The following is a 14,388-nucleotide window of genomic DNA, read 5'->3' on the forward strand; positions in this document are numbered from 1 at the left end:
CTTAGATCATTGCATTGCTAAGAAATAAATCTACCAAAGTTGATTATCACACAATTTTGCTGTTCCTATGTATCATTTTCTACTGGTTCTGCTCATTCCATTTAACATCAGTTCTTGCAAATCTTTCCAGATTTTTATGAAATCTGCCATCTCATCCTTTTTTATAGCACAATAATATTCTGTTACATTCATATATCAAAGCTTTTACATTCATTTCCTAATTAATGGGTATCTCCTTAATTTTTAAATTTTTGCAAACACAAAAAGAGCTGCTATAAACAGTTTTTCATATGTGGGTCTTTTTTCCATTTTTATGATCTTTTGGGGGGATATAGATGTAGCAGTAATATTGCTTGATGAAAGGGCATGCAAGGTTTATAGCCCTTTGGGCATAGTTTTAAATTGCTCTCCAGAATGACTGGATCAGTTCACAACTCCATCAATAATACATTAATGTTCTACTTTTCCCACATCCTCTTCAACATTTATGACTTTCCTTTTTTTGGTCATGTTGGCCAAAAGAGTTTGTTTTAATTTGTACTTCTTTAATCAATAGTGATTTAGATAACTTTATATGAATTTATATATACATATACATATATACACATATATCTTTAATTTTTAAAAGCTACCTGTTCAAATCCTTTGACAATTTATCTATTAGAGAATGGTTTGCATTCTTATAAATTTGACTCATTTGTTGATATATTTGAGAAATGAAGTTTTTATCAGAAAAAACTGGCTTTAAAAAATCATTTACTAGGTTTCTGCTTTTCTAGTTATCTTGGTTGCATTGGGTATTTTTGTGCAAAACCCTTTTTAATTTAATGCTATCAAAATTATCCTTTTTTGTATTTTATTATAAATCTGATAAGTTTCTTACTCTCCTAATTTACTTATGTTATCACTATGTCCAAATCATTGACCCATTTTGACCTTTTTATTGGAATATGATGTAAGATGTTCTCCTATACCATGTTTCTGACATACAATTTTCCAGTTTTCCAAGCAATTTTTGTTAAACAGGTTTATTAAACAATAAATTACTATAGTCATTCACTGCTAACATATTCCAGTGATCCACAACTCTATTTCTTATCTAGTACCAAATGATTTGCATGGCTGATGCTTTATAATATAGTTTTAGACCTGAGTACAGCTGGGCCACCTTCCTTTTTCATTTTTTTCTTCATTATTTCCCTTACTGGAATTAATTCTTCTTTAAGTGTTTGGTAGAATTCAAGTATGAATTCATCTGACCCTGAGAATTTTTTCTTAGGGAGTTCATTGATGGATTGTTCCATTTCTTTTACTTAAAATGGAATTATTTAAGTGTCCTATTTCCTTTTGTGTTGATCAGGATTTTTTTTTTTTTTAAATATGAATCTGATTCTGTGATGAAGAAAGACAAACATTATCAGCAGATCAAGATTGGAGCTTATAATTTCCATTCCCTGAGTGGGACACTGTCACTTCTGAAGACAATTTTTTTTTAACCAGGCCTTAACCATCAACCTTGCAAAAAGGATCAAAGCTCATGAGGCCCTGAATAAGCCCTCAGTCATGGACACAATGATGTACAGGCAACAGATTGATGAGTGTCTAAGAAATTCAATGCCAGTAGAAAGTTCAAGGAGGCAATCATACCAACAAGGAAACTTCTCAGCACCTAACTACTTTTAACTTACTAAATAAGAAGGCAGATATAGTCAAGAAATCACCATAGAGAACTAAAACCACCAAACAGAATGAAGATACCAAAGTTCATAAGCAAGAAATCATTAAGATTACAGAGCAGCTGATTGAGGCCATCAATAATGGGAACTTTGAAGTTTATGCAAAACTGACCTCATTTGAACCTGAAACTGTTGCCAACCTTCTAGAAGAGATGTACTACCACAGATTCTACTTTGAGAATTTGTTGCCCAAAACAACAAACCCATACAGACTACCATCCTGAATCCCCATGTACACATTATAGGTGAGAATGTTGCATGCAGTGCCTATGTCTGTCTTACACAGTGTATTGATAGACAGGGCTAATCCGCCACCAGCCAGTTACAGGCAATGGCCAGTTATAGAATGTCTATTTTCACTGTTCATGTACACCTGTGTCTCTACTGCAGTAAAGAATCAATACAGGGACTTTCGGTTAAGATGGCGGAGAGGAGGCTCACAGTTGCATAAGCTCCGCGCTTTCTCTCACTATCCACTTCATTACAAGCCTCTGAATCAATGCTTGACTGAAAAAAACCCACAAATAGTTACCAAGAGAAGCCATCCTTGAGATCCGCCAAGAAAGGTCTGTCTTTACTGGAGGGCTGGGGCGGTTTTAGATCGGCGCAGGCGGCGGGCAGCGGCAGTGAGGGCACAGCAGCAGACTGGAGAGGGGGTGGAGAGTGATCGTAGCCGTTTCTGCGGGGAGAGCTTCGCTACAGGTTTGGATACTTTCCTCCGGCAGCAAGTCAACAGCCCAGCAGAGAAGCTAAAAACACCGGGCTGAAGAATACAACCCCAAACAGCTGGAGTCTCTCGGGACCTGGCCGCCCCCCCTTTCCCCCCCCTCAGTGACTCAGCACGCTTTGGGATCTCAGAGCGCAGGCGCAGCACAGTCCTGCTAGTGCCTCACTGCTGCCCCTGCAGTCTGTAGAGGAAGCTCGATAACACACCCAGCCCCCCCCCCCCCCCCCCCAAAGAAAGACTCCAATTTTTTCTGTTTTTCTTTGGTAGTTTGTCTCTGATTAATAGACAGAATGAGCAAGAAGCTGAAGAGGACTTTAACCCTTGACAGCTTCTACACAGATAGAGAGCAGACTCTAAATCCTGAGGAGACTAAAAACAGGCAGTCCCCAGGTGATTCCCCAAAGGAGGAGATTGTCTGTTCCTCAGCACAGATGAACCTCATAGAAGTGATTAAAAAGGCTCTCACAAGGGAGCTAGAAGAAAAATGGGGAAAGCAGAGTGAGGCTTGGGAAAAGGAGAGGGAGGCTTGGCAAAAGAGCCTGGAGAAAGTTAAAGAGAGAGTGGATAAAGAAGTAAAATCCTTGAAAAATAGGATTAGTGAACTGGAAACAGAAAACAGCTCTCTAAAAAACAAAATTGGCGAAATGGAAAAAAATTCCACAGAACAAAAGAACTCAATGGGACAATTAGAGAAAGATTTTAAAAAAGTGAGTGAAGAGAATACTTCACTGAAAATCAGAATTGAACAAGTGGAATTGAATGACTCGAGGAGACAAGAAGAATCAGTCAAGCAAATCCAAAAAAATCAAACAATGGAGAAAAATGTGAAATACCTTCTGGGGAAGACAACAGACCTGGAAAACAGATCCAGGAGAGACAATCTGAGAATCATTGGACTCCCAGAAAAACATGATGAAAAAAAGAGCCTGGACACTGTCTTCCAGGAAATTATCAAAGAGAACTGCCCAGAAGTCATAGGAACAGAGGAAAAAATAAACATTGAAAGGATTCATCGATCACCCACTGAAAGGGATCCTAAAATCAAAACACCAAGGAATATAGTGGCCAAATGCCAGAACCCTCAGATGAAAGAAAAAATATTGCAAGCGGCTAGAAAAACCCAATTCAAGTATCAAGGAGCCACAATAAGGATCACCCAGGATCTGGCAGCATCCACATTAAAAGATCGAAGGGCCTGGAATATGATATTCCGAAAGGCTAAGGAACTTGGTATGCAACCAAAAATAACTTACCCAGCGAGAATGAGCATCTTTTCCAGGGAAGAAGATGGACATTCAACGAAGTAAGCGAATTTCATCTATTTCTGATGAAAAAACCAGAACTTAACAAAAAGTTTGATCTACAAATATAGAACTCAAGAGAAATCTAAAAAGGTAAAGATTAATCTTGGGAACTATATTTTGACTATATAGATGTATAAAGAATACATGTATACCTTGTTCTAGAAATTGATGTGGAAAGGACATTGTACCAGAAAAAGGGTAAAGTGGGGGTAGTACATCTCATGAAGAGGCATAGGAAACCTATTATATCTGAGAGAAAGAATGGAGGGGGATGAATATAGTGGGTATCTTACTGCCTTCAGAATTGGCTTTAAGTGAAAAATCTTAAGACATATTCAATCTATCGTGAAACTTCTCCCATCTCATTGAAAAGTGAGAAGGGAAAAGTGGAAAGGGAAGGAATAAGCTAAGCGGAAGGGAATACGGGAACTGGGAGGGAAAGGGGTAAGATAGGGGAGGAACTCTAAGGCGGGGGAGGGACACTAAAAAGGGAGGGCTGTGAGAAGCAAGGGGTGCTCACAAGCTTAATACTTGGAAGGGGGGAAAGGGGAAAGAAGGGAGGAAAGCATAAACCGGGGTTAACAAGATGGCAAGTAATACAGAATTGGTCATTCTAACCATAAACGTGAATGGGGTAAACTCCCCCATAAAGAGGAAGCGGTTAGCAGAATGGATTAAAAGCCAGAATCCTACAATATGTTGCTTACAGGAAACACACCTGAAGCGGGGAGATACATGCAGGTTAAAGGTAAAAGGTTGGAGCAAAATCTACTATGCTTCAGGTGAAGTCAAAAAAGCAGGGGTAGCCATCCTGATCTCAGATCAAGCTAAAGCAAAAATTGACCTAATTAAAAGAGATAAGGAAGGACACTATATCTTGCTAAAGGGTAGCATGGATAATGAAGCACTATCTATATTAAACATATATGCACCAAGTGGGGTAGCATCTAAATTCTTAAAAGAGAAACTAAGAGAGCTGCAAGAAGAAATAGACAGTAAAACTATAATAGTGGGAGATCTTAACCTTGCACTCTCAGAATTAGATAAATCAAACCACAAAATAAATAAGAAAGAAGTCAAAGAGGTAAATAGAATACTAGAAAAGCTAGATATGATAGATCTCTGGAGAAAATGTAATGGAGACAGAAAGGAATACACTTTCTTTTCAGCAGTTCATGGAACCTATACAAAAATTGACCATATATTAGGACATAAAAACCTCAAACTCAAATGTAGTAAGGCAGAAATAGTAAATGCATCCTTTTCAGACCACGATGCAATGAAAATTACATTCAACAAAAAAGCAGGGGAAGTAGACCAAAAAATAATTGGAAACTAAATAATCTCATACTAAAGAATGATTGGGTGAAACAGCAAATCATAGACATAATTAATAACTTCACCCAAGAAAACGATAATAATGAGACATCATACCAAAATGTATGGGATGCAGCCAAAGCGGTAATAAGGGGAAATTTCATATCTCTAGAGGCCTATTTGTATAAAATAGAGAAAGAGAAGGTCAATGAATTGGGTTTGCAATTAAAAATGCTAGAAAAGGAACAAATTAAAAACCCCCAGTCAAACACTAAACTTGAAATTCTAAAAGTAAAAGGTGAGATCAATAAAATTGAAAGTAAAAAAACTATTGAATTGATTAATAAAACTAAGAGTTGGTTCTATGAAAAAACCAACAAAATAGACAAACCCTTAGTAAATCTGATTAAAAAAAGGAAAGAGGAAAATCAAATTGTTAGTCTTAAAAATGAAAAGGGAGAACTCACCACTAACGAAGAGGAAATTAGAGCAATAATTAGGAGTTACTTTGCCCAACTTTATGCCAATAAATTCGACAACTTAAATGAAATAGAAAAATACCTCCAAAAATACAGCTTGCCCAAACTAACAGAGGAAGAAGTAAATATCCTAAACAGTCCCATCTCAGAAAAAGAAATAGAACAAACTATCAATCAACTCCCTAAGAAAAAATCCCCAGGACCAGATGGATTTACATGTGAATTCTACCAAACATTTAAAGAACAATTAACTCCAATGTTATATAAACTATTTGAAAAAATAGGGATTGAAGGAGTCCTACCAAACTCCTTTTATGACACAGATATGGTACTGATACCTAAACCAGGTAGGCTGAAAACAGAGAAAGAAAATTATAGACCAATCTCCCTAATGAATATTGATGCTAAAATCTTAAATAAAATATTAGCAAAAAGATTACAGAAAATTGTCACCAGGATAATACACTATGACCAAGTAGGATTTATACCAGGAATGCAGGGCTGGTTCAATATTAGGAAAACTATTAGCATAATTGACTATATCAATAACCAAACAAACAAAAACCACATGATCATCTCAATAGATGCAGAAAAAGCATTTGATAAAATCCAACATCCATTCCTAATAAAAACACTTGAGAGCATAGGAATAAATGGACTTTTCCTTAAAATAGTCAGGAGCATATATTTAAAACCATCAGTAAGCATCATATGCAATGGGGAAAAACTGGAACCTTTCCCAGTAAGATCTGGAGTGAAGCAAGGTTGCCCACTATCACCATTATTATTTAATATCGTATTAGAAACACTAGCCTCGGCAATAAGAGTCGAGAAAGATATAAAAGGAATTAGAGTAGGCAATGAGGAAACCAAACTATCACTCTTTGCAGATGATATGATGGTATACCTAGAGAACCCCAGAGATTCTACCAAAAAGCTATTGGAAATAATTCATAATTTTAGCAAAGTAGCTGGCTACAAAATAAATCCCCATAAATCCTCAGCATTTTTATACATCACCAACAAAACCCAACAGCAAGAGATACAAAGAGAAATTCCATTCAGAATAACTGTTGATACCATAAAATATTTGGGAATCTATCTACCAAAGGAAAGTCAGGAATTATATGAGCAAAATTATAAAAAAAGTCTCCACACAAATAAAGTCAGACTTAAATAATTGGAAAAATATTAAGTGCTCTTGGATCGGCCGAGCGAACATAATAAAGATGACAATACTCCCTAAACTAATGTATTTATTTAGTGCTATACCAATCAGACTTCCAAGAAAATATTTTATTGATCTAGAAAAAATAACAACAAAATTCATATGGAACAATAAAAAGTCGAGAATCTCAAGGGAATTAATGAAAAAAAAAATCAAATGAAGGTGGCCTAGCTGTACCTGATCTAAAATTATATTATAAAGCAGCAGTCACCAAAACCATTTGGTATTGGCTAAGAAATAGATTAGTGGATCAGTGGAAAAGGCTAGGCTCACAAGACAGAATAGTCAATTATAGCAATCTAGTGTTTGACAAACCCAAAGCCCCTAACTTCTGGGAAAAGAATTCATTATTTGATAAAAACTGCTGGGATAATTGGAAATTAGTATGGCAGAAATTAGGCAGGGACCCACACTTAACACCATATACCAAGATAAGATCAAAATGGGTCTATGACCTAGGCATAAAGAACGAGACTATAAATAAATTAGAGGAACATAGAATAGTTTATCTCTCAGACTTGTGGAGGAGAAAGAAATTTGTGACCAAAGATGAACTAGAGACCATTACTGATCACAGAATAGAAAATTTCGATTACATCAAATTAAAAAGCCTTTGTACAAATAAAACTAATGCAAACAAGATTAGAAGGGAAGCAACAAACTGGGAAAACATTTTCACAGTTAAAGGTTCTGATAAAGGCCTCATTTCCAAAATATATAGAGAACTGACTCAAATTTATAAGAAATCAGGCCATTCTCCAATTGATAAATGGTCAAAGGATATGAACAGACAATTTTCAGAGGATGAGATTGAAACTATTACCACTCATATGAAAGAGTGTTCCAAATCATTATTGATCAGAGAAATGCAAATTAAGACAACTCTGAGATACCACTACACACCTGTCAGATTGGCTAAGATGACAGGAAAAAATAATGATGAATGTTGGAGGGGATGCGGGAAAACTGGGACACTAATGCATTGTTGGTGGAGTTGTGAACGAATCCAACCATTCTGGAGAGCAATCTGGAATTATGCCCAAAAAATTATCAAAATGTGCATATCCTTTGATCCAGCAGTGTTTCTATTGGGCTTATATCCCAAAGAAATACTAAAGAAGGGAAAGGGACCTGTATGTGCCAAAATGTTTGTAGCAGCCCTGTTTGTAGTGGCTAGAAACTGGAAAATGAATGGATGCCCATCAATTGGAGAATGGCTGGGTAAATTGTGGTATATGAATGTTATGGAATATTATTGTTCTGTAAGAAATGACCAGCAGGATGAATACAGAGAGGACTGGCGAGACTTACATGAACTGATGCTAAGTGAAATGAGCAGAACCAGGAGATCATTATACACTTCGACAACGATATTGTATGAGGACATATTTTGATGGAAGTGGATTTCTTTGACAAAGAGACCTGAGTTTCAATTGATAAATGACGGACAAAAGCAGCTACACCCAAAAAAAGAACACTGGGAAACGAATGTAAACTATCTGCATTTTTGTTTTTCTTCCCGGATTATTTATACCTTCTGAATCCAATTCTCCCTACGCAACAAGAGAACTGTTCGGTTCTGCAAACATATATTGTATCTGCAACATATCCAACATATAAAGGACTGCTTGCCATCTAGGGGAGGGGGTGGAGGGAGGGAGGGGGAAAAAAATCGGAACAGAAACGAGTGTCAATATAATGTAATTATTAAATAAAAAATTAAAAAAAAATCAATACATACATTTTTGGTTTTATTTTGAAGGAGACAATGATTAGGGTAGAGCTGTCACTACTCATACACACTCTGCTAGCATATTCATGTCTGCTTCATCCCACTCTTTCTTGATGCCAGTATCTGTAGAAAACAAGATCAGATGTAATTTCTTATTAAAACAAACAAATATGGACATTAGCATCTGGCACTACAACAACAAAAGTAACCAAGGAAATGAGGAGGGAATACCACAATACCAAAACAAAAAACAAGAAGAAAAAACTGTTAAAAAAAAAAAAAAAGCCCTGGTGTTTGTGGAGCTTCAAAATCAGTCAACTACTCCTCCTGTCCACAGATTTATATGTCAGTCTGTCTGTCTGCTCATTGGCTTCTTGGATGATCAGATGTTGCAATGAAAATTGCCACAAAACTCTCCTTCTGTTGACCTCCATGTTGAATGCTGTTTGTTAGAAGAGAAAAACAAACAAACAGAAAATGACTTCCTTATACAAACAAACAAACAAAAAAAAATCTATTTTACTTAGATGGTCAGATTTAATAAATTTGCCATTAAATTTTGCAAAATAATTCCTACTATTGGCTTTAATTTCCTTTTCATTGCTAAACTTATCCTTTTTATTTTTGATGCCGGTAATTTGCTTTCCTTTCTTTTGTTAGCCAAATTAGCTAATAGTTTATGTATTGTTTTGGACTTTCTATAAAACCAATTCTGAGTTTTATTTCTTAGTTGAATGGTTACCTTACTTTCAATTTTAGTAATCTATCCTTTGATTTATAGGATTTCCAATCTGCTGTCTTATTGGAGGGTTTAATTTCCTTTATTTGTTTCTATTTTTAACATTTCCTGCCCAATTCCTTAATCTATTCTTTCTTTATTCTATTTATTTAAGCATTTAGAGATATATTTTCTTTAGGTACTTCTTTGGCTGAATCTTATAAATTTTTGGTATATGGCTTTATTGCTATTCTCTTCAATGATTTTTTTTTTATGATGTTCTATTGTCTACTTATTTTTTAGGATTGGATTAAAATTTTAATCTATTTTCTGTTATTTTTACAATACATTTTTATTGTATTATGATCTAAAAAGAAGCATTAACATTTCTGTTTTTCATGAGATGAACCAAATCAGTTCCAACAGAGCAGTAATGAATTGAACCAACTACACCCAGTGAAAGAACTCTGGGAGATGACTATGAACCACTACATAAAATTCCCAATTCCTCTATTTTTATCTGCTTACATTTTTGATTTCCTTTACAGGCTAATAGTACACTATTTCAAAGTCTGATTCTTTTAGTACAGCAAACTAACTATTTGGGCATGTATACTTATACTGTATTTAATTTATACTTTAACATATTTAACATGTATTGGTCAACCTGCCATCTGGGAGAGAGAATGGGGGAAAGAGGGGAAAAATCAGAACAAAAGGTTTGGCACTTGTCGATGCTGTAAAATTACCCATACATATAACTTGTAAATAAAAAGCTATAATGAAAGACAAAAAAAAAAAAATCTGCTTTTCTGCATTTGACTGTGAGTTTTTTTTTATTTTGTAACACAAAGTCAGTTTCTGTATAGGTACCATATACCATTGAAATAAATTTATATATTTTTTCTACTTCCATGCTTTGCCTTCTCTCTGCCCCACAAGAGGTCCATCATTTTTATTTTTTCTAAAATTCTGTTCACCTCTTTAATTTTTGCCTTGTTTATTTTTTGGTTAGACTTACTTATCTACTTCTGAGATGAGAAATTTAAGATCTTACCCTCCTACCAGTATCCTTTACTGTCCATTTCTTCTTATAACAAATTCTTAACTTCTTTAAAATTTTGAATACTATTTAGAGATGCATATCTAGTTTTTGATTAGTACAGTACTTTTTTTTTCTTTGCTATCCCTTTTAATTAGATCAGTTTTTGCTTGGTTTAGCTGATTGTAATTGCTACCTAGGTTCTTTCTTTCTTTTTTAATCTGAAGCAAATAGATTCTGCTTCAGCCCCTTACATTTATTCTATGTGACTTTCTTGATTTTTAACTTTATGTTAAAGTTGGACTCTGCTTCTGGAATGAACAAGGAACTATCCCAAATTTCAAGTTCTTCATGTTGCTGTTTTCGGAGGTAATTTTGAAGACCATATATTTTTAGTTCTTCAAGAGTGCTATGACTAAGGAAAGGTGTTATCCCTGCTCTTCTGGCCTGTATTCTGCTCTGTGAACTATTATAGATACTCTTTTCTGCTGTGGACCTGTGACTAGGATCACTTTTGGCCTGCAGCATCATGTTTTACTTTGATAATGTTCTTCCTCTGAGACTTGGATCTGTGCCCTGGATCCCTTTTTGGACAATGCAACAAAGTCCTTCATCCAGTACCAGCAAAATTTGCTATATTTTCTTTCTCACCAGTGTAATGTTCTTGTTTGGTTTTCTGGAGGTCTTGCAGCAGCCTTCTTTTCAGTTGAGTAACCACCACAAGAATAGCCAGGTGTTAAAGTCCAAATCCTTTATTATCTTCTTCACAATCTAGTTTTCTTACCTGGGGCCAGGGCTTCCTTTCTTAGAGGCCTTCCGGAATCTTGGTTTCAGTGGAGAAGCTAAGGAGGAGAGCCTGCCACCATGTGCTGTGAGATAGAGTGAATCTCTCTGAGTCTGAGGACTTGTGCTCTTTCAGCCTCCAGCCACCACAAAGATGGAAGATGGAATGAATCTGTATCTGTGTCCCTTCTGAGTCTGTGTCTAGCCCTTCTGAGATTTTCTCTAAGCCCTTCTGAGTCTGCCTATGACTCTGGGACCCAGCTTATATGCTCTACACTGAGTATAAATCAATCATTATATCACTAGGAAACCATTATTTGTTGTAAGATTAAATCAATCATACTGAATTTAGAAAACTATTAATCATTATGGGAAACTAAATAACCATTGTCTCATCAATTCCACTGACTTAATACCTTGTAAGAATTCTTGTTTCAAAGTTCTGGCCCATAACACACTAGTTCTTCATTCACCTTACGATCTATGGACTGAGAGTTCTACAAGTAGTAGATGATCACTCAGTGGCCCCCAAGGTCTACATTGGCAGGTATAAGGGCATGCTACACTGGACTGTGCTTCATTCTCATTCCAGACAGTTTATATTGCCTTTATAAGTTGTTTTGGGCTAGTAAATTGTTTCACCCCTTTCTTTTGTTGATTCTGCCACTCCTGAATTTGTTTGGATATATATTTTAAAGTTCTTTGGAGGGAAATTTGGGAAAGCTCAGGCTACCTTGCCTATCTTACTTCACCATCTTGATTCCACTTCTTTGTTAGATTTAGTCATTCTTTCAAGCTACTTTCATTCTCTTGTCAACTGCCTTGGATACTTCTCCCTACTGCATACTCTGTCTGGGTTCCTTCTTTTTGTTATCATACTCAATGTCTTTTATTCTTAGTCTCTACAATAAGCTTCAGGGAATTCATGGAGTAGATTTTAACTAGGTGGGCCCCATTCACTTATAATTTGTCTGAGATCCCACATATCTATGATGAATGCTTCCTGGAGCACCCAGTGGCTGCTGGGTCTGAGGCTAAGCTGAGGTCCTGTTAGGACTGGTTCTACATTGGACCTTGTTTTAATGAAGTCTAACCTGAATGGACCTCAATTTCTGGAGAGTACTCTCTGGAGATCTAGGCATAATAAACTAACTTTGGATTTGTGGGAGGTTAGGCCTTCTTGGTTTGGATGCTATAGAATTCAGGCAGGAGTGCCAAAACTTCAGGGTAAGAAGTACAAAGAGAACTCAATTACTCCAGGAGCATCCTAGAAAGATCTTTAGAAATCAATATAAAGTTAATGGGTGCATGAAGGAAGAAGAATTTAAAAAAAAATAATAAATCTACCTGCAAGCAAAAAAAAAAAAAAAAAAAAAGGATAAATAAATGAACGTGAAATTTAAAAAAAGGGGGGGGGCTTGAAGCAGGCTCAGGAAAAAAAAAGTTGTTCTGATGTCTTATGTGCTGGAATTAATTAATGGAATTTAATATAGTTACTAAGAATACTTGGAGGTATTGATATTCAATGGTGTTTTAAATAAATCATTTCATTAACAAAGAAGGAATCAATGAGGATTGAGGAGAGAGTTGACATTCTAAACAGCATTTACAGATTTCACAAATTGCTTCCTAAGTTTTTTGTCCTTTGATATTCAAAATGATTTGGTCAGAGAGGTGCAGCAGGTATTATGACAATTTTGGGTGGTAGAAAACAAATTAGAATTCCAATAGACTTATGATGGAAATGCCATCCACATCCAAAGAAAGAACTATGAAAACTGAAAGCAGATCAAAGCATACTACTTTCAGTTTTTGTTTTCTTTTTTCTTTCTTGTTTTTTTTCCCTTTTGTTCTGATTTTTCTTTCAAACATGACTACTATGAAAATGATTTTAAGATGAATGAACATGTATAACACATATTGTTTTCTGTCTGAGGAAGGAGAGGGGAAGAAAAAAAAAATGGAACTCAAAATCTTAAAAGAATAAATGCTATCTGGGGGAGAGAGTAGGGGAAGGAGGGGAAAAATTGGAAGAAAATATTTGGCAATTGTCAATGCTGTAAAATTACCCATGCATATAACTTGTAAATAAAAAGTAATAATAATAATAATAATAAAACAAAAGAAAAGAATGAATACTAAAATCTATATGTGTAATTGGGGAAAAATACTATTGAAAAAGAAAAAAGAAAGCTGAGGTCAGAGTCATCAAGTCATTTGACTAAAATCACACTGATGTTGTATATCTGAGCACTGATTCTAACCTAGGTCTCACTTGATTTAGAGTTTTTCCATTATATCTTCCTAATGTTCTGACATAATTAGAAAGTCTTCATGCAGGACAAGACTAGATGCTTAATAGAAAAAAAATGGGAGGATTAGTTAGCTGAACAGGATGAATAGAACATCCAAAATAGAAATAGTAAAAACAAACAAATAAATAAATAAGCATAAACCAAAGTAGAGGTGGGAATGCATGTGGTAACTTTTGGAAATACTGACCAGCCTAATTTAAGTGGATTTTAAAATGGTGCTGTGGGTGGTGAGGTGGAGTGAAGCTCTTGCTTGGTATTGAAAAGTTGTATTTGTACTGCTAACTCTGTCATGAGCTAGCTATTGGATATAAACAAGTCATGGATTTTCCCAAGATCAAACCTTCTATAAAACCTACATAGTAGTGGAACTCCATGGTCCTTGGGGCCCTTTCCAGGCTTGAAATTTTTTGGTTCTTTCTTGTCCTAATAATTGACAGGGTGAATTTTGGTTGTAGATGCATTTAAAAGCCAAAGAAGCATATCTGTATTGGAAACATGCCTCAGTATTAGCTTGTGATCCTGAGTCATTTAATCTCTTTGTCTCAGTTTCCTCATAAAATAGAATTTTCAATCATATACTCTATCAGCATCCCAAACACAATGCATACAAAAGACACGACTCCCCATCTCCATAAACCTTTTCCTCTTTGAAGTATTCAACTTTCATCAAAGGTATCATCATTTTTAATATTTTCTCTGATTTATGAACTTGAAAATCACCTCCTCCTGATCCCTCACTCAGCATAACCAATCAGTATCGATATTTCTTCTTCCATAGCATTCCTTGAATCAGAGCCTTTTACTCCATCCACATGGATGCCATCTTATTTTTGATCTATCTCCATTATCCCTTGTCTAGACTCCTGTAATCATGTCTTCATAGGACTCTTCCTTTAGTCATGTCTCATCCTGACTTACTTTACTTGCTCTTCCAAAAGTGGAGGCCATAAAATCATCATTGTGAAACTGAGTATGACCTCAGAGTCAATCTAGTTATAGATCAGGAA

At 35.6% G+C, this 14,388-nt stretch overlaps 1 pseudogene; it reads left to right on the plus strand.

The window, feature by feature from the left end:
- The first annotated feature begins 1,397 nt into the window (after positions 1-1,397).
- Positions 1,398-2,043, plus strand: LOC127547003 (calcium/calmodulin-dependent protein kinase type II delta chain-like; annotated as a pseudogene).
- Positions 2,044-14,388: the final 12,345 nt, after the last annotated feature.

Source organism: Antechinus flavipes, chromosome 2 (genome assembly GCF_016432865.1).
Source record: "Antechinus flavipes isolate AdamAnt ecotype Samford, QLD, Australia chromosome 2, AdamAnt_v2, whole genome shotgun sequence".
Lineage (NCBI taxonomy): Eukaryota > Metazoa > Chordata > Mammalia > Dasyuromorphia > Dasyuridae > Antechinus > Antechinus flavipes.